At 42.2% G+C, this 7,326-nt stretch overlaps 1 pseudogene; it reads right to left on the bottom strand.

The window, feature by feature from the left end:
* Positions 1 to 1,759: 1,759 nt before the first annotated feature.
* On the bottom strand, positions 1,760 to 6,525 carry LOC119349065 (annotated as a pseudogene).
* Positions 6,526 to 7,326: the final 801 nt, after the last annotated feature.

Here is a 7,326-nt window from a genome sequence, read left to right as displayed (position 1 = left end):
GGCAGGGGGCGGCCGCCCCGGGCCCCCAAAATCAAGGGGCCCCTCCGCAGGTATACAGGTAGGCTTTGGCCCAACATATTTTGGGTGATAAAAAAATTTATATGGGCTGGATGGCTGGGCCTCATGCGGCACAACAGAACGTACAACACGCGAGCCAGCGATCGATTCTTCCTAGTTTGTACGTGCATGTCGAAAAATAAGGAAGTGTTTGATCCTTCAGATTTGTTTGTTCCAAGATTAGTACGTGCGCATCTAAAAAAAGAACTGATTGATCCCTTCCATCACGCACGCATTCACGCCGCGGTTCCCTATTTTGCAGCGGCCGCGAACGCGTAGTCTTCGCAACTGCACGCTCGGCGCTCCTTCTCCCTTTTCTCCTCAATCGAATTTTCCTTTGTAATTCAGATTGTCCGATGTCAATTCCCTGGGCCCTGTCGTCACAACCCTTCTTTTCTCTCCATCCATCAACGATTCGACCATCCGAGGTATATCCTATAGTCTTACTGCGTTTCCTAGTAAATCCTAGAAGGTGAGAGGGCTTTTCAAGTTATATATTCTTTTGGGATTGATATGGTGATTACTTTTTTGAAAGATAGATTTAAAGAACTCGTGACGTTTAAAGAAATATTCAGATTTTTATTGAGTTCGGGCACCCTGAGATCATTGAATGATATGGAACTTCAAGAGTGTTGCATCAAGTTTGCAGAAACTTTCTTTCTTGACGGTTCATGTGATGTTAAGTTATATGATCTTATTTAAGAATTGAAGATTATGAGATTCATTTTGTGAGATGATGCAACGTCTACTATGTAGATTTTTGACCAAGTGAGAGAAACTAATTATTACATATCACATCTTATTTACTGTGTAGGTGACTATCACATCGATCGAAAGAAGCTTTTCGAAATTGAAATTACTAAAGAATTATCTGAGGTCAACAATGACGCAGCAAAGTTTAAATGGTTTGACAACATTATGCAATGAGAAGAAATTATTAGATGATATTGACATCGACCACATCAGAAGTGACTTTGCATCAAGGAATATTAGAAGAAATGTTTAAGGTAATATGCATAAATTATTTGATATATGCATACTGATTTTAGAAGTGTTATTGGTAATATTTCATATATACTTATGTTCATTTTTATTGTTATGATGTCTATATTAAGGGCCCCAAATTTTAGTCTCGCCCTGGGCCCCCAAAATCTCAGGACCGGCCCTGACGTCAGTGTTGGGTGTGTGTGCATCCTAATTATGTAGAGGCCAGGTGTGTGCTTTTTGTATTTGTATCCTCTTGATGCTTTATATTGAGTAAATAAAATCCATCCATTGTCAAAAAAATGTGCAATGTTGCACATTACCTTTTGTATCTTGTTTTTGAGCCCTACGAGTATGGAATAAATCTTATAAAAGTTCGGGGAATAAGAACGCCGCATCCAGGCGGACATGTGCCCACGAATTACTCTTGCCGGTGTTTGTCGGCACGATATCCTTTCACTACTTAATTTTGATGCTGCCATTCCTCTATTCTTCTTTTCACGCCTAAGCAAGGGTTTAGGTTCTACCAATTCCAGTTAATTCCTTACTTTCCAAATATAAAAAGAATTGTCTCGAAAAAAAAAGAACATACTAGAGATTGCAGGCATAGTTTACACCAAGTGAGAAAACAAAAGTAAAGGGACATGGTCCCAGCCAGTGTTGTACAAGGTGCGAGTGTTCAGAGAGAGAAAAACTGCCAAAACTAACCGTGGAAGTTTCGGGTGTCATTTAAAAGTAAAAGCAAATTTGGCATGAAACTGCCAACATATATGGGAATCATACCAAATAGGTCCTAATAGGTAGACCATTTGGGTCACAATAGATCAGCATCTAGGAGTACAACAAAATCTGAGAACTTAAAACAACACACCGTTGCTGAAGAACAGAGCAGAACGGCTGGCATTGCAAACATGCCAAATAAAGGGCCCAAAGTTTGAAACAAGGGAGATATTTCAATAGGAACATTCTTTGATGTGCAGACAAGTCATCCACCACCACAGATGTGCAGAAGATCAATCAATTATCATCTTGATATTTGTTGCGCAAGGTCCTCAAACATGCAAAAGGAACTACCTAGCGACACTGAAGAACCAAAATCTGAAGTTCCATGTTTCAGTCTGAGGATACCAATATGGTTGCAAGATTTTTGTCCAAAAAAGTACAAGTATTAACCCAACATAACGTGTTGAAGCTAGGCTCCAGAGACAATCGACGTGGACTTCAGTCGGCCATCGGGAATGGCAAAAAGCATGATTGGTTTCGATGACCCGACAAATGGAACATCACACCTGTAATAGCCTTTCCTTTCGAGCTGTATAACTTCTCCTCGCTTGATGTTCCGCATGTTTGGGTCTCCAAGAGCTAAAGCTTCTCGTCGGGTGCATGGGTTAAGATTTTCAAGAAACTTCTCACCTCCGGGTTTATCATCTTCTCCCAGTTGAAGCTGCAAAAGTGCCACATATTAGTAGGACTAAAAGAACATGTAGATGTACCACTTAGGAATGAGGATTGACTGAGACAACATGGACACATTGATGGAAGAGACAAGTTCGCCAAGCAACGCATAGTTGAACGTTAACAGATTAATAAGAAACTAATGCAGCAAATAGGTAGTATAAGAAACGGTTCTGGTGCTCAAGTGACCGCAACCCTACCAACATGAACATAGAACATGATGCCTCACCTTTTTATTGATGATTAGGTAGTCAAAATCCACCAAAGAGAGAGACACAAGGTCTTCAGTATCTGATAGCCATGTTAGCTTCAGCTTTGTCATCTTCACTGACCCGTCAGGATGGAGCTCACCAACTAGTTGAGTAATTGTTCCATCATCTGTCTTGATTTCTTTAATGATAACATTTCCCCAGTCCATCAAAGTGACCTCCTCACCCACGCTAATGGCTGATGCATCAGCATACTCTAGCCAAATTCTGTTTGCGAACGTTATAGCCTTATTTCCAGCACCCTTGCATTTCTTGTGCCTAGGTAAAATTCTAATGAATGGTACCTCTGGGCCATTAGTGAGTATCAAGGGCACACTTTTGTCCTTCAGCACAGCAGTATGCCTTCCACAGACTGGATCAATTATCTTCTTGTTGATTGTCCAGAGTTTATCCCATTCCATGAGATTCAGATTCTTTGAAGCACCCTTCACAAATAGGAAATGCAAAAAAAGAAAGGAGAGTTTAATAACTTAAAACTCACACATAAATACGGAGTAATAGATAAGAAGAGTAACTCATTAGAAGATTACCTGCTCGAGTATAAACTGGATCAAGGCTTCAATCTTCAAGCCACGACGTAATATGCCTTGTACGGTGGGAAAGCGTGCGTCAGTCCAGTCCTCCACCTTCTTGTTTTGTACAAACCAGCGAAGCGTGCGCTTGCTAAGAACGGTATAAACCATATTCAGTCTGCTGAACTCATAGAGTTCAACCCTCCGCAGCCCCATGTCCTGAAGGATACGGTAGTACTGTGCGTTCCGATCATGATACTCACTTGAACGAAGAGCATGAGTCACTCCTTGCAATCCGTCAACAAATGGGCATGCAAAGTCATATGTTGGATAGACCTTGTATTTTGAGCCAACACGATGATGGGGATCAGGGCTGCAACGGTAGTAAACAGGATCTCGAAGTGATTTGTTGGGGTCCTGCATGTCAAGTTTACCACGCACACAGCACTGAGTACCCCTCTTGGTACCATTAACCATCTCACTCCACAACAACAAGTTCTCCTCAACAGTGCTGTTTCTACATTTAGATTCCACACCGTCCCTCCTTTCAGTATTCATGTTATCCTTGGGTGTATCATCAACATATGCCTTTCCCTGCTTAATCAAACATTCAGCCATCTCCATTAGCTTTGGGAAATAATCCGATGTGTATGTAACTGCATCGTATTGAACCCCAAGCGTCTCAATATCCTTCAGGACGTTCTCAACAAATTCACTGCTTTCTTTGAAGGATTTGTGTCATCAAATCGAACTAAAAGACGTCCTTTATATCTATCTGCAAAATACTGGTTCAACAGTGCAGCCTTAGCATGCCCAATGTGGAGATACCCGCTAGGCTCTGGGGCAAAACGTACGCAAACCTCCCCAACTTTTGCACCTGGGAGATCTATCTCATGAACTGAGATATTTTCCAAGCCATGCATCTTTTGGTTCAGGCATGGTGCGGGAGATTTGCCAATTGCTTGCTTTCCAACATAAGCAGATGTAACTTCTTCTAGTGCATAGTCTACAGCCACGTTGTTGAACCAACGGACAAGGTTTTGGTACTTACTTGACCTCCTTAAACTTTCCCATCGTTGACCAGCTCCTGAAGAAAAGAGTTGTAACCTCCAGGGTAAGACAAAGGGAGGGAACATTATAAACTACAGATGGACGAAAGAAGCCAGAAATTACCTCTGAGGTTTGCCCACACTACAATATCAGCAACTGTCAGACCATGACCAACCAAAAATGTTCGAGATGCCAAGTATCCATCAAGAAATGAGCAAGCAGCATCGAATTCAGAGCCTGAAAGAATGAGTGGTGCGTACTCGAGCCATTCATCAACCTACATGGGCATAATAACAATGGCAACTTAGTATATGCCGAGATGATTCTTGAAAATCATTGACAGGCAGCATATGTGGAACAGAAACGTACACGTGCTGCCTGAATAGCGTCCTCGCCATAGAAGCTGGAAACAGATGTAGTACGGGCAATATAACGAAGAACTGTGTTGACGCCATGTATAAAGTCCCTGTACAGAATCATGATAGATTCATTGAGACACTACAAATTAACAAACATAAATACTGCCAGGGACAATGAGTAGTGGAAAAGCACGTTTCAGGAAAAAAAAAACTCTTTTTTGTTGACCCATAATGTTCTAATGGTCGTCATTTTCGTCAACATAATTTCTTACAATCACAAATATTATTACAGTGAAGAGATTAAAGAGAAGAGGTACTTCAAGCATAAATCATGATAACATCATCCATAGTTGACGTCAAAAGAAAGCAAATGAGTAATCAGAGGGGGGAAGTCAAAGCCTAAATATGTACACTGAAAGGTAACCACTTACCCAGAACCAAAGTGTAGTGTGGGCACTGAACCTGATGGGAGGCAGGGATCAGTGGTTATGGGAACACCTGCAATCTTAGCAGAAGAAATGATGGAAAGTGGTGGGTTGTCCTGGGGGAATACTAGTTTCGCGGCCATTGCCTCCATCAAGTCGCTTACAATAAAACAGAGCAGGAATCTGCAAATAGCAGAAAAACATTGTGAGCCAATGCATATGTTTCACTTCACATATTTATCTTTTCCTTTTCAAGAGCAGCAAATGTGCATCGACCCCATGAAATAATGTAGCAAATATGTTAACTCAGACTTACATATTTGAAAATTAGTCAAATCAAGCTACTTCAGAAGACCCACACATGGTAAAACAAGAAAATAACAGGTACAACAATTAAAATTTTCAACAATAATCTTCTTTAAGCAAAAATGCGAACTGTCGATAAATATGGCATGAGTAACAGCTGTTATTAACAGAGCAAAAATGTACTATAAAATGGCAATATCAATGACCATATACATCAATAATAGTAGCAAAATATCATTGTGGCAATATCTCTAAGAAAGACTACAAGCAGCAAAGGAAATTACAATATGACTTTACGATCCCTTTTTGGGAAGAGATTGATGACATCCTCATCTTTCACTTGCTTGAAGAATACTCTCTCAACGAATGTAACGAAGCAATTGTTCAAATATTCATCACCCTTTTTCTTTCTTAGTGGACATGTTAGTGGATTCTTCACATATTTCAATGAGGAAAATACCCTCTCAACACTAGCAGTGGGTACCGGAATCAAGTTCCAAAGCTGCCAAATCTACTTCGACATCTTCATCATCAAATACACAAAGTAGAAATCAGTGGCAGTGGCATGGACTGATGGACATTGGTCATTGGACAAACAATTTCGATGTACAACCAATTAGTGAAAATAATAAAGAGATGTAGTGGTCACTAGGTTCATTATGTCTATCTGGCAATCAGTGAATCACATAAGTGACAAATGAATCACATAATAAGTAGTTCAATTTCACTGGTTTACAAGCAATCAGTGATTATCTTCTACAGTACTACTTTCTAGTAGCAATCACAGGCAATGACATTGACAAAAAAAATCTTCAAATATGTTTTAAAACAGAGGGGGGAAATACCTTCGACAGAGCCACGGAGGCTGGACTGCCGGAGGTGGAGACGTGCCGTGGAGGGCGCCTGCAGCCCTGCAGGGCGAACCGAGCAGGGGAGCCGCGGAGGCCGGAGGGCAGAGGCGGACTGGCCCCTGGCCTTGGCGGCAGGGGGAGGCCTGACCGGACACAGAGTCACAGACTCGCGGAGGGGAGGGAAGGGGAGGGAGTGACGAGAGGGCCGGCCGTATGGGAGGGAGAGGGCCTGCCAGGGGTTGAGGGGGCAGGGAGGAGGCGGCGTTGGGGCTCGACGGGGCGGCGCGGCGGCGGGAGAGAGGAGTAGAGGGGCCGGCGGTGTCCGTGTAGCTGGCAACAGGGGTTTGCGAGGGCCGGCGGTGTCTGTGTATATATCGCCCAAGCCCAAAGCGGTTTCGTTTTTTTCGCTGATTTTCCTTTTCTTTCCAGTTCCGTTTTCCTTTTCTTTTCCTTTTTCTTTCGAGGATTCCAGTTTCGTTTTCAGTTTTAATTATTTTTTATTTTCATCTTTGTGCTTCCGTTTATATAAACTACCCCGCACGTTATTTCGGGAATATTTTGCAATATTTCAATGAGATTTTTGGTTACATGAAACACCAATATTTGAAATAATAGTTTTTGAAAGTACAAAAAAATTGATGTAAATAGCACAATAGAATGAAATTTTACATGCATACATGGTTGCATGGTGAAGTGGACTTTTAATATGCATAGTTGCATGTTGAGGTGGGCCTTTTTCTATGCATGTTGAATGATGAGGGGATAACTATTTAGATATAAAAGATAAATTCGATTAAGACATTTATAAATAATTCAAATTTGTAGTGACGCCGGTCGCCGACGCGGTGGACGACAAGAAGCCATCCATGGTGACGGACAAGCAGGGCGGGGATAAGGAGCCACGCCATGTCGATCCGGCAGTCGTGATCGTGGAATAGTTTCGATCCCCGGCGCCGCCAAAAGAGCCACGGCCGGACGCGCACCGCGATGATCGCCTCCTCATCAAGCTTCTGTCTGTGGCCGTAGCACCTGCTTTATCATCGCCTTCTCCGACAGCT

The sequence above is a fragment of the Triticum dicoccoides genome, chromosome 1B (genome assembly GCF_002162155.2).
Source record: "Triticum dicoccoides isolate Atlit2015 ecotype Zavitan chromosome 1B, WEW_v2.0, whole genome shotgun sequence".
Lineage (NCBI taxonomy): Eukaryota > Viridiplantae > Streptophyta > Magnoliopsida > Poales > Poaceae > Triticum > Triticum dicoccoides.
Note: the sequence above shows the minus strand (reverse complement) of the source record. Positions and strands in the feature narration are given on the sequence as shown.